At 42.6% G+C, this 27,373-nt stretch overlaps 1 protein-coding gene across 1 annotated transcript in view; it reads left to right on the forward strand.

Moving 5' to 3' along the window:
* The window catches only part of cntfr (ciliary neurotrophic factor receptor), a 202,019-nt gene that overhangs the window by 10,221 nt on the left and 164,425 nt on the right, over nt 1-27,373 (forward strand). The window contains exon 2 of the mRNA XM_068573297.1: nt 26,629-26,669. The gene's annotated coding sequence lies outside the window, so the exon portion shown is untranslated. The remainder of the gene's footprint in view (nt 1-26,628; nt 26,670-27,373) is intronic.

The raw sequence follows: 27,373 nt of genomic DNA on the forward strand, positions 1-27,373 counted from the left end.
CCGCCGTGGTGCCCTTCTCAGTGGCGACAACGGGAGTCAGGGTCAGAAAAGAGGAAAAGAAAGAAACTGCGAGATGATGCCCGTGCATCTCTTCAGGTCAGTCCATGCTTAATTATTGTTAAATACAGGAAATGTGCGCTGCTAATGTAATGCTTATGCATACCCCTCAAACTAGCTGACGTTATTGCTAATTTTAGCAGGGCTCTCAAGTTGTGAAGGCAGGCAAGAGCGACAAATATCCCCTGGGTGCCGTTGACGGGAAGAAGGGGGGACGGGGACAGGAGGGCGCCAAAGACGACGCCAAATATGCGCCGCGACAAATACGCGCGCTGGACAGCTCCAGTCGCGGGACTGGAGCTGTCCGGCGCAAGGCGCGTATTGAAATACGGGACAGGCGGCTGTCCCGTATTTCAATCACAGCTTTTTTTATTTGTATCCGTGGAAAGAGAAAATAGAACAGTTCAGTGTAATCTGTGCCCTGGAGCCTGGCACCTTGACTCTCCCTGTTACAGTTGCCTGAGCGACGTTGCTCAAAACTAAAGCTCATTAAAACATACCTGCGTTCAACATTGGGGCAGGGACGTCAAAGTGGTCTTGCTATCACCAGCATCAATGGTGAAGTGGCTCAGAAGCTCATATGACATAATTAGTGATTTTGCAGCAAAGAAATGCAGACGTGTGCCTCTATAGAGCCTCCCAAAAATGGTGGAAATGCTTGATCCATACAGAATAGCATGGCTCTCTCAAAAATTATGTCTTTGTTTTTTTTTGGATAATTTGGTCAAAGAGGATTTTGCACTTTACATGAATGTGTTTTAGCTGTGTTGACTTTTCGTCCCCTAAATCTTTCTTTCATTTAAGAAGATTAACTATTCTTGTTTGTTTGAGTGAAGAAAAGTTTGCACTCTCAAATGTACAGTGTGTGTTGGTTTGGTGTTAATGAACTTTTAAACTGGCACAAACAAACTTTTTTTTCGCTGGTGGAGGTGGGGGCACCATGAAGAAGTTACGCTTAGGGCACCAAAATAGCTAGCATCGGTACTGGCGGCGCTGGTCCTCGCCATGATGTCACTACTTCATGAGCAACTGAAGCCAGTTTTGCCCCCTCTGGCTCGCGTTGCCTCAGTTTTTCACCAGGTCACCTTCAGGTAACGAGAAAGCGTGCATGGCCTTCTCTTGAGCCAGTGTTTGGTTTGTCCTCTCTTTGGTTTGTCCTCTCTGGGCTAGTATAGAAACATGGCGGTGCAACATGGCGGACTCTGTGAGGAGGACCCGCTCGGGTTCATTCCATATATTATATTATAGTCCTTCACTGTTAAAAGATCCCAAACATACTCGTATGCCGACCAGGAAATTAAATCAGCATTTGTTTTTACCAGAAAGCTGAAAGAATGCAGTCAAAGCGCTGTATAAAATGTGACGTTTACAACCAGGATCATTTTCCTACAGTTAAAAGAATGATGTTCCATACACTTGACTCTTGCTCTTTTCATTAAGACAGATAATTGCCTGCGCTTGCACTAGAATCTGTATCTTTTGTGCCGCATGCTCTATTAGCAGCCTCATGTCGTTGTCCTCCCACCGCACTTCCTCTTCTTTTTACATGTGGTGCTCCTCGCTCACAGCATTGCATCACGTATTCCCTTTGGACCACGTTTAACTGATGATATATGCACTGTAGCATTCAGCTGTCAGTAGAGAACACTTTCAAGCTATGCAGTCGACAATGTGCGCTGCCGTTTTAGGGATGATTTACAGCAAATGACTGCGGGGCATTTAAACCCACTGAACTGACAGTATTTGACTCTTCTCGGAGCTCTTTATTAGCCACGTCTGCTTGTGTACGTTTCCCTCAACCCCAATTAATTTAGTGTACTTAAGTGGCAGATTTGCCTTAGACCGTGGTAGCCCTTGGAGTCTACTTTATTAGTGTTGTCTGGGTAACCCCCGCAAACCCCACCCATCGTCTCAGTTCCAACATGCACGCGCACACACACATTTATGTTGCCACACTTAGCCAAAGATTTTTTTTTTCTTCCGCCGGAGAGTGTACGTGTGTGTTTTTCCGCTCCACTGTGGTAGTTTATTAGCGATGTCTCCTTTGATAGTTAGTGTGCACGCTTGATTATGGCTGAAAGGGAGTGGGCCGGGCGCTGGGCCGGAGGAAGTCTGCCTAATGATATTAACAACATCCTTTATTGGGTGGCTACTGCTGGGAGAGGGAGGGAGAGGAGTAAAGAGGAGGGAGGTAGTGGGGTAATAGAGTGAAAGAGTGGGGAGATTTTAAAAAGGGGGGGAGGAAGGGGGAAAAGGGAGAGAGAGAAAAAATTGTGAATCAAAGAGACAGTGTGTGGAGTGGCGGATACTTTGTCAGGAGAATTTAGCCAGAACAAAATAGGGAAAAGAACGATCGAGGGAGAAGGCACAGAGCAAAATAAACAGCGGAATTACGAGGGAGGACTGACTAATCTCAATGGTGACCCAACGCTATGATGGAAGATCACTTCATCTTGATATTTTCACACAACTGTGGGTGCCTCTTTGCACCACGAACAGAAACTTTGCAGTCGTATCACAAATCGCCTAGCAACCCCATCCGGCTCCGTCATGGAGGTCAATGGGGGAAGGGTTTAGCCGTGTGTAAATAATGGCCAGGTGTATAACAGCTGTGCAGAGCAAAACAGAGATACCTGGGAACGCGATTTTTGTGAAGCCGATTGTGGCCAAAACCTCCTGCAAAAAATGAACTTTACTTTTTTTTCAATAGAGTTTTTCGGAAAGAATAAAAGCCAAACTGACAAAAGGTCAGAAAGTCACAGCCGATGTAACCCGACAATTGAATCTAAAAAAAAAGGAGCGACGATGTGTTTGATGCTGTCATGGAATATGAGTTTGATTGTTTTCACTGTCAGTGGTTCAATTGAAAATTAGCTATTCATTTAATCTAGTCTGTTTCGCAGTGTTAATTAACACTGCTAAATCTGAGCACTTGCTCACGAACACACAGAAACATTATGCGCACTATTGTTCTCTTCATAATGTATTAAACTTCATACAAAAAGGCAGTCGAGATGAAAGGGGAGGCATCATCCACACAGAGACTGCGGCGGTAGTTTCCAACACACATTCACACGTGCACACGCCGGAGCACAAAAGACACCAAGTGAATGGAGCTCGATTATTTACATTACCGGTTCATGTGCCTTTGTGTTGCTGAACAACAGAATGAGATATAAATGGATGAATAAGGTGTCTTCTGTAAAGCAGTATTGTGTGGTAGAAAGAGTGAAACGCACAATCACTTAAATTTACATTATAACAGCACGGACGTTTATTAAAGACCTCCGCAGCAATGAACCGAATGTAATTCATAACCAGTTCGCAAATCAACGTGAACAAATTCACACAGGAGATACATTTTTTTCCTCAGATTTCTTAGAGCCCTTTTTTTTTAGGTAACATTCCTCAAAAAGACACACAGGGTTATGAAAGGTAACCTGAGTCAGGCAGGATACGGCTTACTATACATTACTGTAAAGTGAAATGAAATGGATTTTATTCTGCTTGTTCCTTTCAGCTCAGATACAAAAAAAAGCTACAAAAGCTTTAAACATAGTGTGCAGAAGAAGCCTCAATGTGCTCCTAAAATGTAGAGACTTCGCCCAGCGTGAATGGAAGAACGACTGGTGTCTTTGTCTTGAGAAAACTTCTGTTTTTGGAGAAAAAGTTGCACACGACACAGCACATGTTACCGCGGATGCAATCAGAAGACAATGTTCTATTCTGTCTCGCGCAACCACCGACACACACACACACACACTCGCTGCCACACTCACACGCAGACAGCCCACAACAGTGTGTTGATTGTTAAGCAGCACCAATCCACATCTCCCACAAACACCCAGTGAAAGCTGTCACCTTGAGAAGCCTCGCTCCACACCAAAGAAAAATGTCAGCGCTGGCAATTTCCTCTGTTTACTTTGGCGAGGTGCCCAAGGTCCCATACTCCTCCCAGATGTGTGTGTGTGTGTGTGTGAGAGTGACTTTGTGCAGGCATGTTTATTTGTCTGTTTGCGGGCATGTCGGTCCCTGCACGAGTGTGTCAGCTATGTGGCATTTTTTGTTTGTCTGTCTGAGATCTTGTATGTGTGAGAGAGAGAATGAGAGAGAGAGAGAGAGAGAGAGAGAGAGAGACAGAGAGAGAGAGAGAGAGAGAGAGAGAGAGAGAGAGAGAGAGAGAGAGAGAGAGAACGAGACAAAGCAAGAAAAATGAACTCATTCTCCCGCACTCTGTCTCTCTGCAAGCGGCGTCATCATCTCTCTGCACCTGTGGTTAAGGAGACATATCAAACACACAAGAGTCACAAGAGTAGCGCAGTGACACACAAGCAGATGCAAACTAAATGCAGCGACGACATTTCTGAAAATCCACACATCCTCAGTTTGCAATAGCGGGTGTTGGCACATAGGCGTTGTGTCACCGGCACCTGCACACTCACACGCAAACACACACACACACACACACATACACACACACACACACACACACACTAACCTGTCTGTCAGAGTTAAGATTGTGTTTGAGTTTTCCCACGATCCTCACACAGGTGCCCTTCTATTTCCTTGTGTGTGTGCGAGAAACATAAAAACATAACTTTAAATGAAAATCTTTTGACCTGATTAGTACGGGTGTGATAGATGCCTTTTATATTTAGCCTTCACCGCTGAAATCAAATTATGTTTATAACATTATAAACTTGGAATGCTCTGACGTTTGCAGCGTCCAAGCGAAAGCGCCGGGTTGCCTTGGAGAAGCGGGTCCCCTCACATCGATGTCCTCCAGCGAACCGACATTGTCAATATGGAAGCAACCCTGGCAGAGGCAGAACCGGGACAGAGCGTGTAAACTGGCTGCTCCAAGCGCCACTGTTCTCCGGCCAACAAATTGATGTTTGATGGATAAAAACCCTGGTCCAAACAACAGCTGAACACACCATCTGTTTCCCCGCGATGCCACTCTTTAGGGATACCTATTTTAATTCACTTTTATTTCGCTTGTCACTTCACGGCCAATGCTATCATCCTGCGTTTTACTGGCGTCTTGTGCTCATCGTCGTTTCATTTGTGTTATTGGGTGCAGTTTTGTCAGAGCTGACCATCTTGTTGGTGCTTATTTTGGCGTTAGATTTAAAAAAAATAATAAAACCCCTTCTGCTTTTTGTTGCTCTTTTGACGATTGTTAAATGTCTCCTCTGCTTCTTGTATTTCCTTTAAAGCAATTAACCACTATGGATCACTGTATCAAAGTAAGAGGATAACATTTTTGCTGTGTTCACACCAAACGCTGCGGAAATTTGACACGCAACCAGATTCCACGTAAAGTCAATGCAAAGGCGGTGGCGCAATAGATGCGTTTGAGGAAGCGCGAACATTTGTGGAATTTACACAAGTATAAAGCACAACACGTGGTTATTTCTATGGTGGAGCGCGGTAACGGTAACATAACTCCTGGAGTTGGTGAAATTCACTGAGCTGTGTGTGGCTACGAATGGTGTTATGAATCCAAAAAGTGGTTCAGGGGGGCGTTAGATAAAAAGATCGCTATTTTTATTGAGAGAAACTACGGCGATAAGCCACGCCCCCTTTGTCGTGAACACTCTTTTATTGTCAAGCGAGTGAACGAACGCGGTAGACGTGACGCAAATTTTCACGCCTCGTTCAATGTGAACACAGCATTAGAATTGTTTATGGATTACACTGACTACCTGGTGATCAAAATTATTTTTCAGGACATTGTTGAAAAGTAAAAATGTTGCTCCCCTTTAGAACTTTCAATTGTGGCTTCTCCAAAAAAATAAGTATAAAAAACCCATAATGAACAGCGGTGGCAGAATTATGCCCAGCAACCTTCAGGTGCTTTCTGCCACTGCTGTGTTCGTTATGTTTTTCTGGAGAGGGCCACATTTGGAAACCAACGGAGCCGTCAGCAGAGAGCCCAGAGGCGGCCGTCATGCTAGCCTTCTGCCATCTCTCCCTCCAGATGCAACCTTTACATGCTCCATCTGTGGCTCTGTGATCGCTCTCTAAGGCCACCTGCAGCACTGCCATCGCTGACAGGCACCGCCAGAGTTGGTCTCATCCACCCCAATTTCCGTAACATTGTCTTTGTTAATGACAAATCCTTTGTCTGTGTCTTTTTTTTTTTATCAAACCTCATCTTGTGATCTTGAATTCTGGCTGTCACACCACCAATGACAGCTGTACAAGATAATTGATAATTCATAGTGCATCCATCATTAGGAGGACAAGTGACGCGTTGAAGGAACATATGGCGGCGCACTTTGCACGACGCATCAATGTACGAGTGCTGAGACCTAAACGGTTTGCGAGCGAGAGCGCTGGTGCCCTTGGATATGGGAAAAGTGGATTTGAATTTACTGCCGAGGCATGTTGAACAGTCCGTCAATTTCCTGCCACACGTTCCCTCTAGCGCCCATGACAAATTCCTCGATTTCCTCACTACACATTCCGATGCATTATTGGTCACGGACATTATATGGTCCCACATATTCTGCCTCTCGGAGACTGGGAAGTATCGGGTTGCCTGTGCGTTCAGTGTGAGTGAGTGAGAGAAAGAGAGACAACTGAAAGGAAGAGCAAGTTGAAAGACGGAGCGACATGTAAGCCAACAATGCCTAATCCCCCAGTCGGAGAAGATTTAGTGTCTTGTTAATGAAGTTTTCAAAGAAGTACGAATTTTGGCTGGCTTTTATTTGAATTTCATGGCTTTTTTTCTTTTTCTCCAATCGTCTGTTTTTAGAGCTACAACCAATCTGTGATGGAAAATCATCTTCTCAGTATCTCAATTACGACTCTTTATATTATAAGGCTCGCTTTGCATATTTTTTTTTCTTCTATTGGACAAGAGTCCAGTTTATTATGCTGCTGCTGTTAAAATGCGATAAGGAAAACCTTCCTACACACAAAAGATCCATTGGCAATGTGAGTCCGTGCATTGAACAGTGTGGGTCTAAAGGCAGCTTGTGAAAATATGTCATGCCATTTCCTGTCCGGCTCCATTAAAGCGAGATACATGGTGCTACATAATGACGTTAAAATATTCCTTAGACCTTTCATAAACAATGTGCTAACCAGAGAGAGCATGTGCGTCTGCAGAGCATAAGCAAATGTTTGTAGTGGCGGTGGGGGAACTGACATGACTAGAGGCGTCCATATTGTTGAGGAAAGTTAAGGAGGTTTAGCTCAAGTGTGAAATCCATATTGAAGCCCTGCGGTTATGCTTGACTTGACGGGTTGCGTTTGTCTGTGTGAATGTGTGGGTGTGTTTTCATATCTCTGTGTGTGTGCGTGCACGTGTGTGTGCATGTGTGTGCGTGTGTGTGCGTGTATGTGTGTGTTTGCACATGCGCTTGTCAACTTTCATGCCTCCTTTCATGCGTGTGCATGTTATGCTATGGAATATTGGTGCATTTGGTGTAAGTGTATCACACTGGTATTTCCATTTAAATGTGTGTGTCTGTGGTATAATTCATGACCCTCCACTATTGCTTGACTGGTAGCTCAAAAATGTAGGAAAAAAAGTCCATATGGTACTTATCATAAGCAGCCATATTTCTCCATTACTAGAAGCAATTTGTTTTAATTGCCTACTTAGAAGTAATATGGCCTCAAACTAGCTTCCTTTTTTTTCATAGAAACCTAAATGAAATATGAGAATGCCTATTAACTGCCACAATTATGTTATAATAATCAGAAAATTGAGTTGTCAAGTCTGGAAATCCTCTTTAAGTAGCTACAAAGCATATACTATGCTGTGTGTGCCTCTTGTGTGTGTTGGGGAGTGGAGCTGTGGTTACATGCTGGATTTTGTTTAAATGTATCCCACTTAAAATTTAAAATACAAAGAATGAGGACATGTTGCCACTGCAGGGAGCGACTATTCAACTATTTTTGGTTTCCCATTAGCAAAAGTTATGTATAGTACTTAGTACCGGTATTTTTTTTTGTAGTTCTACCTAGGCCGAGGTTCCAAAAAAGCTAAGGTGAAACAAGAGAGGGGAGGTGGGAGGGAGTAATCACTGCAGACCACTGATTGGTCAGTGAATAGTTGTGCCACGGGGGTTCCTACACAAACCTGGCATTTTTTAATTCACCGCCAATGTACCATCAACATTTGTTGTATCATGGATAATACAGAACGACACATGACTGCACCTCCTTGCATTACCATATTCCCAGTGAAGAACAACTTCTCAGGAATGCTTCCTGAATGGCACCGTGACCTGGGTGTGCACTGCCCCCTGACATGCTGGAGGGGTGTTAATTAGTTTGAAATTTTCTTGAATCTTCTGTGCAGTAGTTTGCATATGTAAGTATATAAAGTGTGACACGAGTGGATTAATTCTGCTGATTCAGAGCTCCCAAGTGACCAAAGCTGTGACTTAACTTCCCTGAGAAACAACTGAGAGTCAAGCTTATTGGGCACAACTGAATTGGCATCTCCGTTGCATAACAAGTGTCACAAGCTACATATTGTCATAACAGCTTAAACATCCTTGGCCACAGCACATGAAGAAACAAGCTCGGTCTGTTATTTTAAGATCATTCCTGCGACGAGTGATGGTAAAATGAAAAGCTAAAGCCCAGAAGAAATGGGTCATAATTGCATTAGGAAAGACCTTTGAAATCAACAGTCAGATAAAACAAAGAAGAAGAAAAAGAAACACTTGGCACATTCTGCTTTTAGTGGGTGGACATTGTTCTTATTAAACTGCTGATACACCAAAGGCTTCAGCTAATTCCTTTCGATGTACAGTACACGATAGCGTTGTTTAAATATAATGTGGTACACACACGTACACATACACACACTACAGATAACCCCAGTCAGGGAGGATTATTATAGTATTATTGGAATAAAAACACATTTTTTCTTCTATAAATTATTCCCACTTTGTGCTCGGGGCTCTGCTTGACTTAGCTCCTCCAATCGTTTTTCATGTGCAAGAGGCTTTTAGAAAAGCTTTATGTTCAAAAGACAGGCATAAGGGATTCTCGTGGGGCTGTGACACTCCCATTCGGAATACAATTCCCACAATACAGCACACACATTAACTCAGAAACACACACCAGCTCTGTAGTCCCCGCCTGCAGCAGCATACACAGACTGTGCCTACGTTGTACCCCAACATGTCGAGGGAGCTCTGACTCAGCATCGCTCTTGTCGTATGGACTTCTAAACTGGATTTAGCGTCATGGCTTCTGGAGGTAGAACAATTCAACTTGTGGCGATTAAACAGTCGAGGAAACTGCGAAGCGTCTTTCTCATTTTGAATGCAAATGACAGTACTTCGAGCTCACTTACAGCTTGCCTCGATTAACATCAATCGGGACTGGTTTGGAGCCAGTGCCATGCTGCAGTATGTGCAGTTGGTTTTAATTGGATTTGTTAGGGCACTATAGACCCTTAATGGACATACTGTCATGTTTCTTGACTCCTGGCTGTCATCGTCATCTCATTAGACGAAGTACGAGACCTACATGTTCCATGCAGGGAACCCTTTTCATTATTAAAAGAGCAGAATACACCTGTGGCCCGTCTGGAAACACATCTGCAACGTGCATCAATCATGGCCAATCAAATCCTCGTCTCTAATTCCTTTTTAAAAGCAGTGCTCTCCCCCTGCCAGGAGACACTGACAGTTTTACTTTCCAGAGCATCTTCTTCTAAGAGGAGTAGAGGGCGGTCTGGACTGAATATTCTTGTCTTGTTGCAAGCCACAAATGAATAAAACTCGGGATATAAACACTAGTTATGTATATCTTGGTATCTGAATATATGATGCTATAATTAGTCACCAAGGGCAGAGCCCATGTCTTTTTTTTTTTTTAAGTTGAAACCCTGAAAGACTGTAAATATTGAACCATTGAGTCAGTTGCATTAGGCTCTAGTCATTTGGAACCAGTATAAATCCATATTGATATGTATTATTCACAAGAATTGAAGAATTACACCGTCCCCTGTTGAGGAATAAGTCCCTCATATCCTTATGAAATCCTTTTAAAATACACAAAACATGTAATTAATTATAGATCGCAGCATCTTCACTTCATTTCCACGAGGCATTGCACAGGAAATATGTAATTGCAAATAAAGATGAAAATATTTCTCCCTTGTTTGACTGAGACAGACTTTTTTATATTCATAAGTCCTCGCCCTCTTACCACAGAGGTGCCTGTAAGCAAGGCAGTTAACCCTGATTGGCCTGAGCGGAGTTTCCTTGTGTCGATGCATTTAAAGCCAGGAACACAGAGGAAGATGCCAAAAAGTAGCCTTTGTGCTTATTTGACTTCCCCCTGGATTACATAAAAGCAAGTATAGGCATGGCAGTGCCACCGGACTAAGCCATTGACGGTGATCATTGAGCAGGAATGGCTTTCATCTCATAGATGCTGCAGTCTCTTGTGACAGAACCCCGTAAACCAGAGTATAAATAGCCTCATGTGGATGCTGGACTGCTGTCTTGATTGAATGTATACTGCAATAACATAATACAACTTTATATATGGTTTACATTTTGATAAAATTGTGTGTATTGTGTGACGAAGGCAGCCCACATCTACTGCTTGTTGCCTTCGAGAGTAATATCCGATATGTCTGTTCGAAGACAAGACTGACACAGCCCTTTAGGGGAAACGGAAATAAGAAAAAAACTGGAAGGACTGTTGTATTTGGACCTGATAGAAGCCGACATACATGGTTCTTCCTGCTGTCTCAGAGGTGAATGGACTGTGGATGGAGATTATACCCCCTTTTGTCTGCTATAGATTTTGCCGATAAAAGCAAAAGGGAAGAACAATTTTCCTGGCCACAGTCGGAAATTGCCCTCTCTGTTGATGCTAGTGTTGCAAAGACTTACGCATATAGAGGTTTTCTATGGTAATGGTGCAATCTTTTTTTTTCTCAGAGAGGGTGGGATCGACATCATATTATTTGAGAAAGTGAGCAATCCGCCGTCTCCTTGGGGAAAAGCGGTGACACTAAAGTGTCTCAATTGTGAAAGCAGTCTGCAACACTGTTTTACCAAAGTTATTTTTGGCCCTTTTGACGAAGCTTACAGGACTTTGCGGTAGGAGTCATCAGGGCTTTCAGGATTGATCGTGATATGGTTCAAGAGAAGTCAAAGAGTGAATTTACACTTAGAGGCAATGACAGGTGTCAATTATCACAGCAAAACATAGGCTGACTTGTCATGACAGATAAAATAAAAGTAAAATAAATTTTTTTTTTGTTACATCTAATTGATTCATTCAGGGTTAGAGATGGAGCTACTGCACAACTTCTTCAGCGTTGTCTGCGGGATTGTGTGTGTGTGTATTCATACATATAATGTGAGTTTGCAGTGTACATGGACTCAGCTCCCATGTTGCTAAGACATAGCTGGCGATTTCTCTTCAAATAGGAGTTAACAAACGAGTGATTTTAGACCTCAGCTAATCATGCAACTGTACATTAATTGGGACTGGATCTCCCAGAGGTGATTAAGTTGAAGGCACCATTACATGCACATGCTATTGTGATGGCTTGCCTTAGCTCTCAGCAAAGGCAAATGAATATGTAACAGAAGTCACTTAAGCAGACACATACATCAGTGGCATTTTTTAAATGTCATTTGAGACATGAGGAGAATGTTAATGCTGCACTATTATTCCTCTGTTCTTGCATTGTAAATACATTGCCTATGTGCTAACCAGTGCTAATGGATGATGTAACGTTAACATCTTTTGTAATTGTGTCAAAAGGTGTGCTTTCATCCAACACTGGCCGTCTGCATGTGTGTCCACGCTCACCGCTTCAATGCTACCTGCCTGATCAGATAGTTTGTGAATACATTTCGTGGTCAAAGGAGCAGCTGTAAAACGGTAGATAAACACATTTTATTTCTTATAAATTTGTCACAATAAAGTTATGTCATTTTTTGCTGCTTATTCTTCTTGCCTGCCGTATTAAAAGTCTGGTTTTATGGGAGAAAAAAAGCAAAATGAACTTAGGTGTTTGGGGTATAAACACATTTCATTTCCTATCCCTTCTTAACAGTAAAAGTCCCAGTTTATTTTTTTATATAAAAGCTCTTATTTTGAAGCTGATAAAATCTGGATTTCTTTTTTAAATGGAGCTAAGAAATTAGGTCTCAACAGTGCTCCAGTCCCGGTTTCCCTCCTGCTGTACCTTTTCTTTCCTTGGGAGATGAGCTCACGTGTGGCAGGAGGATGCTAGTCCTAAGTTGGATCAGTTGTCCAGATTGCGCCCACATGTGGTCCTCACCTCTCTGACATCGAAACTCAATTCAAGCTCGGTCACCTCTGCATGTGGTCCGGCTGATCGGATCCGCAACGCACTCACAATCCCATCTCAGAGCGTACAGACTGCAACCACGGCCAAAATGCGAGCACATTCATAGCTGCCATGTGAATCATAACACCTGGACATGTTTTCATAGTCTTTAAGACGAAAAGCAATTACTTTTTAGATCTTTTTTTTCCCAACCAGCCTTTTTTTTGAACAGGTAATGCAAGGACGTCTTTGCAGCATTTGTGCAATCTTGAGTATTTGGATGAAATCCTTTTGTGGTAATTACACCAGCGATGAAGCTTTAATTTAGAGGGATGTTGACCCCTGCATAAATGAGGCTCCAGATCTCTCCAATTAACATATTGGAGCACCGAAATGGCTGCATACATCAATGGGTTTCCATTACAGAGAGATGGATGAGTTGGCCAGAGGCAACAGGCTGTGAGGGGTGGCAAGAGGATGAGAGTGAATGGGGAAAAAAAACAGTAAAGATGGAGATTCACTGTGACAAATATGCAGAGAAATAGAAAGGCATGGACCGAGCCGCACAATGAGGGAGACAGGCAGAGATAGAAGAGAGCGAGAGAGACGAACACATGAGAGGAGTCAGGCCACCAGATGGTCTAATGACCACAGGAAATATTACAGCTGGCAACCACACACCAACATTAATGACACCAGTCATTTAAGAGCCCTGACAAGACTGTGTGTGTGTGTGTGTGTGTGTGTGTGTGTGTGTGTGTGTGTGTGTGTGTTTGTGTGTTTGTGTGTGCACACGTGTGTGTCTTCCTGAGGGTGTATGTATGTGGTGCATTTAACTGTATTTGCAAGAAGTGGTCAAAAATTACAGTATAATTACCAAAAGGCGAAGTCTGGGGAAATTATAACCTTACATTGTGTGATGAGACAGCTGTGGGTTGGGCCGCAAGTTCGGGGCTTAACCCCCATACACCAGTTCAATTCAGGTGAACATTGACCTGCGAATTTGTGCCCCTGTCCAATAGCACGGCGTGTTGAGTGTTTACTGTGTTAAACCTGCAATAGTAGTGTATTAGCATGGCAACAGGCACTTTAATTTAACCCTTTTCTGGTGTTGGGACCGAGAAAATTAGAATGATTTGCAGACACTTATGAGGCTGGATACATAAAAGGAGGGAAAATGTTTTACTCCAGCTCTCATTTAAATGGTTGGTCGCATGCTCTGTGAATCTGTTGGCATGTGGCAATTGAGCTACGGTTGTCAGGAAGAAATGTTTGCATGAGCAGGAACACATTGATGATCAGCGCTTGACAATGCAGTAAATTACACACATGTGGTGTTTCTAAAGGCTCACAGGCTTGTGATGCCTCCCCTCATGGTAGCATCGGTTACAGTTACCTCAAGCTTAAAAACCAAGATAGCAACAACTGAATGGAAAACATGTTTGTGAACAATGTAAGGTCTACATTTGACCTAATCTGGAAAATAGGTAAATGTCTGATTACTTTTACAAAACCTCTGTGTCTTTCTTTCTTTCTTTCTTTATGTATCCTCTTTGCATCTCTTCCTTCACTCTCTGTTTGCTTCACTATCTCTGTCTGGCTTCTCCGTCTTTCCCTCCCTCATTCCCTTCCCTCCTATCTCTCCTATGGGTCTATATGAAATATTCTGACAGGGCTCCTACAGTGAACACATAATTAGAAACCACTGAACCTTGACTCCAACATGAGGGCTTTTCTCCTATCTGTTTGGGCAAGGGGGGGTTGAAGAGGAGGGCGAGGAGGGGGGGCGGGGTTCGCCTGTAAAACATATTCATGGTCAGAATACTACACTGGCCTGAAATGGTGGAGTCCTTCAATACAGATAAGAGGAGAAAGAAAGGGAGAGCGAGGGACGTGAAGATGAGGCAGCACGGGTAAATGGATTGATAGATGAGGCATGGGGGAGAAGAGCGAGGAGGGTGGTGGCTGTCGACAGTGAGATGGAAACCCAGAGTTATGGCTCGCCTCCATTCCCCCTGTTTTCCACAGCTAGGGTTAACGCTGGCATTGGATCATTGTTTGGGTTTTATCTTCATAAATTAGCCATCTTAATCAAACAACACTTCCATTTTAAAACAACATGACTAGTTCAAATACAAACACAAATAAAAATGACACTAGCAGGTGGTAATATGAATGCAACAAACATTAGTAACACTTTAATTGTTTTTTGTCCACAACGATAATTCTGCCATTATTCATGCAGGCACAGAAATAATAACTGTATCATACCTCTAACACTAATACGCTGTATGAGAACTATGGCTTGGTATCACCGCTCTTTTCCGAGATTGACCGAAATAACCCAGTCCCAAGTAGTATCCACACTTTTCCAGTCAAACTAACCAGCAATCGACCGTTTTGTGCCCTGACCTTGAACAAAACGACCACATTTTTTTGGTTTAGCCAATCGAAAATCAGCATAAAGCGGGCCTCAATTTAATGCCACCCTAGATTGATCCACTACCACTAATGTGGGTCTTCAACCCAGACAGACGGGATTGCCTGCCTGCACACGCCTCCCAACGTGGAACTGTTTGAGCCCACGGCTTGCAGCTAACGATGCTCGCAGCTAACGGTTCTATCAGCGCGAACAACGACAATAGTGCTGTTAAGCCAGGAGGGGCACTGGCTGGTGAGCCTTGTGCTTTTTATCGATTCCTTTTCTGTCAATAGACTAATCGGTATCTTAACACTTACTACTATCATATCATTTGTGAAGCTATTCGTTGATCTTCCCCCTCACACAGGATGACCTTTGTCATGATGTCACAGTGGAACCTTCACTTTGCAATGTACTTAGTCATACAATAACTATGCTTACTGTGGTCGTGTATGCAGTATTATGATGTCACAGTGTAGCCTTCCTCTCAATGTGATCATGTGCATCAGCATCACAATGTCATAGAGCTGCAATATGATACTTTTCCTGAGTCCTTTGTGATGTCTCACCGTTCCTCTCTCCCAATGTAGAGTGTGTGCACACCTCTATTTTGTGGCTTTGGTGTGTGACTTTTACCTGACTTTGTCCCTGTAAAGCTTTATTATGTTGTCATGGTGTGACTAGCTAGTTATAGTTTGCGCTGACGGCTTATTGCCGTATTACAAAAGGACAGAGGAGCCTTTGGGACAGTTTTCATCACAGCCTGTCCTTGGGAACACGTAGATGTTCACACATTGTCATGCATGATGCTGCGTGCGCGCACACACGCACGGACAGACACTCACTCACTCCTCACAACCACACATGTAGGCCCTGAACGCAGCGATCTGCTCGCACACCCACATGACACACCCACACGCAACCCTATTTTTTTTTTTAATGGCCCTTCCCTCTCGGCTATAGCAGGAAATGAATGTCCAGAAGCTGAGGCTGTTAATTAACATTTACGGCTGGAGATGACCGTTGAATCGTTAGACTGGCTCTCACAGCCTTCATGTCAAAGCAACCAGGGTATAAAAAATCCAATCTCTGTACCAGACTCTGTGCCAAAGTAATGATGGTGGATCATGATGTTGATTTGTTTTATGATAGAGATCTAAACGACACTGATCTCATTCAGGGGTATGGGGACAGTATTTGTTTGATTATTCGGTCACATCGTTGAGGGACTCCATTCTGACACCGGGATGGCAAAATTGGAAAAGTCACAAAAAATCGTTCCATTTAGTGGAATTGTGAAGTCTTTCTTGGCCAGTGCTTCTTAAATCTGTCCATGCCATCCCGTTTACATGCAGTGTATAATGCAATCGATCCGTCATAATGTTCTTGCTCTTCTTCTCTTTTCGGCCTCTCCCACTTTTATTTCTCAATTTATCTCTCTCCATTTTATGCCCCAATCTTCTCAGTCTTCACTTCTGCTCCTCCCTACAGCCCTATCTGCCTCCCACTGTTGAACCATTGATTGCGTACCAGCCATGGTGAGAGACGATGTGTGACTATCGTGTGTATCATGGACTTTGCGATAGGCAGCCAACAAAAGCGAACACCTAGAATGATTGACATGACAAAAAGACATCCCACTCCACGTACATTGAAAATTGTGTGGAAATTCATACCACAGTATTGTTTGTTATCTTTTCCTTTTCTGGTGACAGTGTTATTTAATGGTATTACAGTATTGAAAGGGAAACTCGACTTAACGTCTGGGGCAGCACAACCGGATGCCCGCCCCCCCTCCTCCACCCTACATACTCGGGTGAGCGAGGAGCCCTGGCAAAAGGGAAGCCCTTGGTGAGGGGAAATGACAAACAAATTCAGTTCATAGTTAAGAAGGTTTTATTGCACTTAGAAACAGAGCAGTTCTGCAAAATGTAGAGCAAGGACATAACAATCACATGCACACAACCATTATCCAACCAACAACGGTTTCAACCGTCATTTAAAACCAAACTCAAATAATTCCCAACCCCTCGCTCGGTTAGGTTCCTTTCTGGCATCTACATTACTCACGCACATATGAGCACAAAACCACACACACACACACAGACACACACAGACACACACTGGAATCACCTCCAATCACAGCACCAAACACCTGTCTGCCAATCTTCTAATAGCGCTCTGTCCACGTCCGCTTTGCCCTGACCAAGGGAAACGGTGTGTGTGTGTGTGTGTGTGTGGGAGCAGCATGTGTGTTATTTGTCTGTGCGCGTGTTAGTGTGTAAGCAGTCTGACGACCACAGATAAGGTGGCAGTTATCTTATCGTGCTGAGCCAACCCCTACCCTAAACCCTCACAAACCTCAGGTGTCACAACGCGCTGGCTTCTCCCCAAGCATCCCCTCATTTTTATGTCAATTTCACACCATTTTTCTGTCTGCCCTCCCTCCCTGCTTCCCCTGTCTCTATCAGTCGATTTGCTCCCTCCCTCCTTTTTGATAGGCATTTAAAGCCCATTTTGGTCCAGTTTTGCACCTCTTCTCTAACTTTATCCCTCCCTTCTTGCTCTTTAGATGTTTCTTGGTATTCATCCACTTGGCCTTGCGATCAATCTCTCCCATCTTTGGCCAACTTTAACAGCACTTTCTATCCTGCTGATTCCCTCTCAGCCCACATCTGACACACTTTCTTTTCTTCATTTGCGGTCCCTTTTCTTGCATGTCTAAATTTTCTATTTCTTGTTTTTGCCCCATCACTGACCCCCCTCTTAGTTGGGGATGGGAATAAGTTCTGTTTGCATTTCTCAGATAATGACACATATCAGGATATAGCAGGTTTTCTGGCATTTCAATGAAAGACTTTATGAAATAACCACGTGGTTTTGTAGACTCGACTTGAATTTAGTACTGTATGAATGAATGTAAAGTATGGAGATGCACTTTAATTCAGTCAACTAAATTTAGTGTTAAGTAATCAGATTTCAGATTTCAGAGATTTCAGTGCATTTTATTCTGAAATTAGTTGAAATAATTGTGTATCATGATGTCTCAATTTATGATGATTTATTTAGTAGATTATCTCCCAGCCCTAGAGCCACTTGAGAACCGGTTCTAAACTGTCCAATCCAATTGGAATTTCATGCCTCCGAGGTTATTCCTTTTATCGATGCCGGCATGTTTTTCTGACAGTTGTGAGGCCCGCCCCAGTTTCCGGGAATGCACTGAGAATATTTATATAAACAGAACCCAATATGGCATTGGTATCACTGCAATCTTTTGAACTCCCATTCCTGCTCTCCTCTTTGACGTTCCCTGACCACGTCACTCATTCTCAATGTTTTTCTCACTTCCTCTCCTTGACTTTTTAATCCTTTCTCATCACACCTTCACCCAGTTATTTATTCACAGCACAGTGGAGATGACAGCTTTTTTTTATCAACCTGCCAGTCATTTTTTATCTGTCACTCTTTTGCCTGCCAAGCTGCAGCCCTCAGTCCTTCCCTTTAGCCTCGCAAGACCATCTTAAATCATATTAAGTCAGTGATTCACTGACAGGCCCCTGGGGCATACCACCGAAATCTGAGCCAATCAGTGAAATGTAGGGAGCGTTTAGGTGATGATGAGGATTCAGTTAGGTGTTGATTTACATCTCTCAGCTGCCAACTTTTAAGAACGAGCTCTTGAGCTATGCGTCCCAGACCAAAAGACTGTAATGATGTAATCAGCCCAAAACAAGAAGCAAACATCCAAGTCCGAGCCGCAATATTGTAAAAATGGGTAGAATCACGTTGACAGTTTAGATAATGGGACCAGTTCTCGATCATGTAGCAGCTGGTTAAAAAGCTGATTATCAGCATGAGGTCTGTACACTTTAAAGGTATGTATGTGATGCCAGACCACACTTTTACCTTATCATTTGGGGTTTCACTTTGGATTTAATGTTTTTGTATTGATAATTTAAACGTTCAATCATTCCTTTTTTGGGGTGAATGGCCAGTTGAATGTAGATAAAAGTAACCCTGGTTTAGGGCTGTTTTAGCCCTGTATTTACAATAAAGCAAAGGTTAATCACTTCAAAATACACATTCTCATTTCTTCCCATTAATTAAAACGGTCCTTGCTCCATCTCCCACACTTCTCTCGGAGAAAAACAAACATTTAGCATATCTGAGCCCTCCCCGAACCTCCCCCTTCTCTGTCTCCATCTCCCACTAAATATTACCATCTTTACCTCCTCCATCTATTAGATGAAGCTTTTTAGCTTCATTTACCTTGTATCCCTCCTTCCCTTTCACCTTCCCGCCCTTGCATTCCCGTCTGAAACCAAGTCAGACAGTTGTTATCAATCTGCCAGAGGAGAGAACCGTATCTCTGTTTTTTTTCTCTTCTTTCCCATTCTTGCTTTCACTGCATTTACATCTTGCGGTGCAGAGGTGGACGCATGCAATAATGAGAGGAGTAAGTATCTCCTGAGCACCCCTGTGGGCTTTCACTCTCCTCTCGCTGTCCTTCTCACTGCCTTGAGGGTTCATTATTTATTCTCTCTGTTAGCTATCCTGTGTTTGTCTCTCTCTCTCTTAGTTTTTACTATGAAACCTTTCTTTTTAAACCACTTTTGACATTCTGCATTTAGTTTCCCCCCACTTGATTTGCAGGAAGAAATAGCTTTAAGACAAATTGTTATAACTAAAATGATGTTCATAACAAATACCTCATCCGCATATATCAAGCCATTGCAAAAGGAGGCTTATATAATCATTATATTTAAGCCAGAATAGTCAATAATAAATGAAACCCTTTTTGAAGAGACTGTGTTGTATTTTCTCGTTTTGAAGCATCTGATTCATGCACAGCATGGTTCATGATTCTGACAGAAACATAATGTTAGAGGGTAAAATAGAATATAGCATGAATATCTCCCAGCCTTGACATTTATATTTTCCCCCTGACACTCTGGGCATGAGAATAGATTCCTGATTCTACATCTGATCTGTCGAATACTGACATTAAATGAACTCTTTCAGAGGAATGAAGTTTGGTTGGCATATTTAATTCTTCGTCGCAGGGATTAAATACTGGTGGCTCATGGTTTATGGAAGCCCAACTTTTACTTTCATATTCAACATGCAATTATCACTCAGAATCAACCCAACAGGCTGTTTTTAGAGCTGACATCAAAACTTCACCTCTTCCTGTTATAGTATTGTCTTATTTTGCCTGTTTAATTTAAACACAGTTTGAGCTCAAGATTAGATGGTTTTAATGCCACTCAGTTGTGAACAAAGGCGCGTTTTGGGAATTGCAAATAATGAGTAATAACCCACTGGCGTCTTCCCTGTGCTGGTGTGAAATTAAAGGTTGTTCTCATTACATGATATCCTAATAAGACATTACAATGTCAGTCTTTCTTCTAGCGGAGAACAAAGCACTTACAGTTCTTGTTCTCTTCGTATCTCCATTCTTACAACTACAAGTCATGTGTCTGCATAGTGTGCATGTCTGTGTTTGTTTATATCTTATGTGAGACTGAATTGATTGAGTAAAGGCCTTGACCAATTTTTTAACCCCCCATCACTGAGCTCTTTACACAGGGTCATTCTGTGCAGCTTTTTAGTTCTGTCTGTGTGTGAATTCAAGCAAGACACGTTGAAAAATAAGGGTTTTATTTACTCAAACTTGAAAATCAATAAATAGCACACCACTTTAACTTGAGCATGACCACAGTTGACCACTAGCACAAAGTAATGTAGCTCTTTGGAGATATGAATCTATAAAGCTGTTACAAAGAAAGAAAAAGGGGACACATTCAGGGGTGTAGTGGAGGGTAAACGCACGTAAACGCCGTTTACGCACCTCTGGAATTTTGGAAATAGTGTTTACCCACCTCTGAGTGGTGTTTATGCACCTCAAAGTTCCATGCGCCTTGTATTCTCCCGTTGGAATAATAACGTTTAGAATTGTGTGCTTGTGTTATTGTTTTCTTGCTTTCCCGCTGAATTTAAGCATATTTGAATTTTTAAACTCTGCGGAGGAAAAGAAAAGCGGAAGTGTGAAGCCAGTAACGGGCCCGGTCTGAAGACCGCTTGGCCGAAGGCGCCGGTAACGACCCACGTCCCGCCGAGTCCGGTCTTCTCTCAGTCGGATTGTCAGCTCCAGCTGACACTGACGTGAAGTCAAACGAACGGAAAGAGCCCCGGAACACAACATCCGGTTTTCAAAGTAATGACTGATATGGATGTGTTCGGAACATTTCTGACCACTTTCAAACATCTTAACTGTACTGGTAGTATAGAAACATTTTAATACGTCAAACACAAGTGTACGATAGTTCTTAATCTAGCAATTGTCTTGTTGTGTTGTGTTGAGATACTTTTCTTTAAATTTAATAAACTACAAACACATGTATTCACTGTCATTGATAGTATATGACTTTTTTAACTGAAAACATAATGCAATATATCCAGGACAGCGTTACAGAGTCGCGATGCTTTGTGTTGCATCGCGTCAAGACCTGTATGATCACAAAATTCATAGTTTACCCACCTCTAATTTTACCACTACAGCACTGGACACATTGACACCCATTTGGCCAGCAAATGACACGAAGCAGGGTTGAGGGGAACATGCAACACATCACATAATACCACAATAAAGCTGGAGATAGTTTCCCAGTTCAAACTAAAATAAGACTTTGATCTGTAATTTAAAAAAAATGAGGACACAGTGAAACCAGACAAGTCAGAGACTAAAAAGCCACATTGTAAATGAAGTCAGTGTGATGTGTAAAGCAATGTGTCACTGTTTAACTTGACTACATAGATGTAAACGTTTTTTATTTTTTAGGAAGCACAACGCAATAAAAAGACGTGTTGCCAAATTTGGCTATCACACGTCTCTCTCACTCACTCCCACACACACTTCACAAGGTTGTACATAACATGCCGTTATTTCTACACCGTGATCCTGTATGACAGGACCTCTGAACCCGTACATCCTGCTCTGCATGAACATCACATCTGAACGCACTGCGGTATGTCTGTCTGTCCTCCTGAAGTCACCGTGCTTCACCACTGTGGAGAACGTGACCACGTTCTGAAAATATGGCCAAAACTGTCACTTCAAAACTTAGATCATCCAAGGTAATCAGAGCAGTGGTTGTAGGGAACCTCTTATGTGTCAACACATTATGTATGCGCTTTACAGACCATTTACATGAGAAACTAAGTAGTTCCACGATGGAAAGCGTTCTAAAAAGACCAACCTAAACCCTCTCTGTCCGTTGCCCCTTTGTCCTGTCTGTTTTCATTACATTACAGTATGACAGAGACCCCTCCCGCCCATTACATTAGAACGGGCAGAGCGAACAGGATCCGAGATAAAGCATCTGCTGCAGTGATGTCAGATGACAGTTATGAAGCAGATCATGAGGCTTACAGTCTGAACTCTGTGCCTCGGCTTTGCTCTCTTAACCTCTGACACTCCTCATGTGTCTTGTTACATTTCCTTTTCTTTCAGTGCTTCCAGCATTTGTGTATTACTTGTCAATATCCTCTTTTGATATTGTGAGGCTGTCTACCTTGAAACACTAAAGGGATGAACAGAATGGGGTAAGGATGGGTCTGATAACTGTCTTCAGCCAAAACATGTTACTTATTCATTGCATTTTTCTTTGGGTTTTACCTGCTTCCTCTTTTACTTTGTCCTCACTGTTTCTCTTTTAAATGTCAGTATCAAGGAGACGTTCATGCAAAACTGCACGTTTACAAAAAAAAAGACATTAATTATTAATCGGAGACGTTCTCGCCTCTATTAGATCCACGTTGTGCTATGTAAAAATAATGTGATCCATTGAATGTTTTTCACTCGACTGGTGAACTACTTTTCCAAGTAAACGGGCAGGTCGACCTGCTGTCATCTGGTTGAGCTGTCACTATGCCCTCAGTTGAATTCTATGTCTCTCCATAATCTTTCAGCCTTCATCTTCTTAACCCGATACCCTTGCTTGCTAAGAATAGCTCTGGCTTTAATAGAACAGGCAGGGAAACAGAGAAGAAGGGAGTATTGGTAGGCTGTTGGCTGGATTCTCATTGGATTTTGTGCAATGTGCACTTCAGTGGCTCCTATGACTCCTTTCAGCCCACTGATTTATAGTAATACCTCTGACGGGTAACCTTTTAATTCTGTCTTTATTTTTAGTTTGTTTGTGCAAAGGGGATGTTTTTAAAAGCCAAAGTTATCTCATCCCTTTGCTGTCTGAGGTTATAGGAGTAAATGTGTGATTGCTTAAGAAATAAATCACATTTGCTGGTGAATGTCTGTGTTGGAAACCTTTTTCGGTCAGACCTTGAACAAAGGCGCATGAAGCTGTGTGAGGTGAACAATATTAATACGGTGCAACTTGGGTGATGATGAAGCAAAGTGAAGACTACGATTTGACCATATTCCCAAAAAGCTTGTTACTGAAATGACAGACTCCCAGAAAACAAACAAATAAATTCAATCCCATCTTTTGCCTGGTAGCTGCTGCAAATCTCCCTCCCCCTTTTTGCTGCAATCCTTTATCCCTGCAAACAAATCTCAATGACATCTGTTTGTGAAATGCATTATGGGATGCCAGTTGTCGTGGCAAACTGCAACGTCTGCCTCTGACTGAGCAAGCTTCATAACAAAAACAGTGTGACACAGTCATTTATAGGGGGAGGGGAATCTTTTAATTAGCATTTAGTATTATGTGTACGTGTGCTTGGAGTGTAAAAAAGATACAAAAGTAATTTTGTGTTTGATACAAGACAACAACATTTTGCATTTCAAATTGAAGGATCGCCATCACCATTTCGAGAGTCGTCGAGAGAGAATAGAAATGCTCCCAATCTCTTATCTTTAACCCTTTAATGCCCACTAGGTTGGGTGGTTTAACAATAGTTGGTCAAGGATCAGAAAGGTGGAACATATGCAACACATCTCCACTACAGATGGACACTCGACATGTGGTCCCAGGACCCACAGTTCTTATACAAGTGCACTGACAGTGCAGCTTTCGGCCCAGAAGAGAACATCTTGGAGAGAGCAGTTCAGTGGTACGCAAACATATTTTAGTTGTAAGGGTGGCCTGAATCAAGAGGTGGCCTACAACCACAACTTAAAGATTATTCAACGAATAACAAGAGAACGTCCATGCTGGGCTGTTATGGTATTACGATTGAATATTAATGGAAAGTAATGATAAGTATGGAGTTTGGATAGCTACGGCTCAGGATTTAGGGGAGGATTTCTGCTGCAATGGGGGTGTTGAAAAGACACATGCTGAGTGTGTAATTACCTCTCACTGTTCACATTCACTTCTCATCTAATTTAATCCCTCTCTCTGTAGTAGCTACTGTATATTTAGCACCCTCCCATTATTCACTTCTGGTCTTTCTCTCACTCTCCAGTCTCCACATAAATCATTTTAGCCTGGCCAGCTAATGCTGTCAAACTCCCTATCTGGAACTGCACCGAGGCCTGCGTGTGAGATTTTGTTATTTTTTGCTGATTTGCTTGGTTCTGTTTAGGGTATTTCTTTAAGTTATTTATTCATTTTCTGGGTTGCTTCTTTGTTTCATGTTGTTGTTATTTGTGTGCTCCGAGCTGGTGTGAAATCCTGTTGTGTCATCTGGAGAGTTAAGGAACTGCTGAATTGGAAAAGTACAGCTGGTGTCAAGGTCTGGAGGAGGCAGAGGCACGGCGTTGGGAAGGCAAAGACACCAAAAGAGCAAGCGAGACCAAGATGAGGAGAGAGGCAGACAGAGGAGGAACAAACAAGGAGAGAGAGAGAGTGAGCGTCTTAAAGGCGATGTTTCATGTGATAGCACGTTCTGCTATGATGCTGCACAGCAGCATCAGCAAAGCTGTTTTCTCTCTCAGTCTCTCTCTCTCTCCTCTCTCCTCAAGCAAAGCAGGCTTGGTTTCTGGATTTAAAATACATAGCCTTTCAGCCACTGATGCCTCTTGAGAAACCGAGATGGACTACACAAGAACAAAAAATAAAAACAAGCAAAGAGGTCAGACATGAGGTCAGATTTATCTCTGATGGAATCTGTAAGAAAGGAGTTACAATATTATGCAAGACACCAAACTATTTTTACAGAACTGTAACGCCATGTGACGCAGCAAGAAGGCAAAACGATACTAAAAAGCCCTTTTGTGTAACTCCTGCTTGAGGGAATCCTGGACAAAACCAAGCAATTGATTGCCCTGATAAGAACAGGATTTACACAAGGAGGCCATAACATGTGTTTTCCTCTCATCTATATTAAGGACAACTATTTATAAGCTTTCTGGCTTTTAATGCTCTCACTGTAGTTAATGCATCAGGGTGAGTTGTCTGCTGGTCTGCTGATCATCACTTTTTAGGCCCTGAGTACATAATCATTACCTTGTTAGCTTTCGACTGAAACAAATGAATTCAGTCGTTATTTGAATAATTATGTAATTATAACTTATTCACATAATATATCTGTCAGTTGAGAAGATGTCATTTTTTCTGCTCCCCATTTAACCAGCTGCGGTATACTTCTGTTTTTGTTGGTTTGTATTGTGATGCTCTAAAGAAACACAACATATTAGAGCAGTACTGACTGTTGGTGCCTTTTTGTTTCACAGTTAAGTTGCACTAAAAATATTTGTCTGAATATTTTGAGCTGTGGGAAAGTGAAACCATTATATTGTCCTGATGCGTTCAAGTCATCGTAAAAGTTGACTCAATCACACCGAACATTTACATTTCATTCAGTTGGACCTATCCTATCCTCCACCACTGGATTCTTTTTTTTATGTGCGCCACTAGACCACTTCATCAGGAGCGTGACGCGGCTGTGGTAACAGCCGTTTTACAGCACAGCAGATTTGGATGATGTGCGTTGCACGCTAACTTACCATGAAGCGGAGCGAGTGAGGTTTTGTGCGTGAACCTATGACTGTGTGTAGTAGACGACGTGTGAAGAAGCGTGTAATAGGCTCACCTGTCCCTGGCTGCAGACTGATGGGCAGGTGGAGAGAAGGGAAAGCAGATGGAAAGAAGGAGAGATGGTGAAACCAATGCACAGTAGATAAGCTGCACTGGGCTGTCCATGGGGTGCATAATATGTTTTGATTTTGACTTTGCTGATTAAATAAACGCCATTATAGAATTAAAAAGACATTTGTGGGAGAGAGATAGTTAATTGAAGAAATGTTGTTCCAAGGATGAGGCTGGAGAAGCAGGTGTGAGGAGAACTTTAGGAGATTATTATAGTTTGATTTTCTAAGCAAGATGTTATTGCTTTAAAAATGCAAATTCAGACCGACTCAAGTGTATTACTGCATGGTTTTTAATGGGGTGGATATGTCAGGTGCTATCATAAATATCAGCTTTCTAAACAGGACCAGGCCACAGACTGTGTATAAGAATGGAACCTTTGGCCTTTGGGCCATCCGTTATTTACTAAATGAACATTGCATTAAAGAAGAATAGAAACTAGCGATTGAGATCTCATGTTCACAATGTTTACAGAGGTAATAAATCGAGAGAGAGTTAGAATCCTTTTCTCTTAGACTTCTGTACAATCAGACTTCTTTTTGCAACCAGAGAAACCCCTTGATGGCTGTTAGAAAGAAAGTTTAATGCACTTCCACAGTGGCTTCACTTTTGAAAAACAGAGGTTGCTGTCTGGCCGTGACTAGAGTGGCAGATGTCTAAAAAGCAAAGGGATAGTGCCCCCCCCCACCCCCCGCTGTTTTTTTACTGACTGCTGAATCTTCTGCTGAAACACTCAAATCCTCAACTGCCCGTTTGTTCTGTGAACACAGTGACTAACTCTGTGTTGTTTTTGACAGGGTGAAGAGGAGGATCGTGCTGACGTTTTGTCCTGTCCAAGGTAAGCTGACGAGACACTGTACACTGTTTTTGCTCCTGTTCGAAAACCGCTAAACCTCAATTTTCCCTCTGTTTTTCAGTTTCTATCTCGTTGTACTTAGACCTTTTGTGCTGCTTCTGTTATTTGTGCCGAGCACGTTTCACAGAAGCCAGGGGCGCGTGAAACCCATTTCATTTTCCGCGTAAATAGACATAACTGTATGCTCTCATCCTTTTGTTTCCCCTGCTCAGACATTAAAGCAGTGAATCTGCATGATATTGCAAATGTGTTCTCCCATCACATGGAATCTTTGAAGATGAGGCTTTCAGTGCAGAGCAGTGGGCACTCTGTAAGAGATCAAACCAACAATGGTAGCCCCATGGGTGGAAAACCCACGGAAATACTCTGAACCTGTCGTGCATACATGGGAACAAGGCTGACTGCAACGTGAGATTACATTTTCAGCCTCTTGAATCATCAATAATGTTCCCAACCAACTGCACTCCGTCGATGCGTTTGAATTTGAGAATACTGCCGGAAGAATTCACACATTGTGGTTCAACGAGCGATCCCACCACCTGACCTAAAAACCCCATGGCAAGAACCACTGGTCTGCCAGTATGGTGGTCTGTGCTTCTCTGTCAGTAACACGTCTCTGGCTGTATCTGGTTGCCGTGGTGACATGCGCGTGTCAGCAGCAGGATGTGTATGTGTGTGTGTGTGTG

The sequence above is a fragment of the Clinocottus analis genome, unplaced genomic scaffold (assembly GCF_023055335.1).
Source record: "Clinocottus analis isolate CAN_PGR_092001 unplaced genomic scaffold, fCliAna1.0.p SCAF_13, whole genome shotgun sequence".
Lineage (NCBI taxonomy): Eukaryota > Metazoa > Chordata > Actinopteri > Perciformes > Cottidae > Clinocottus > Clinocottus analis.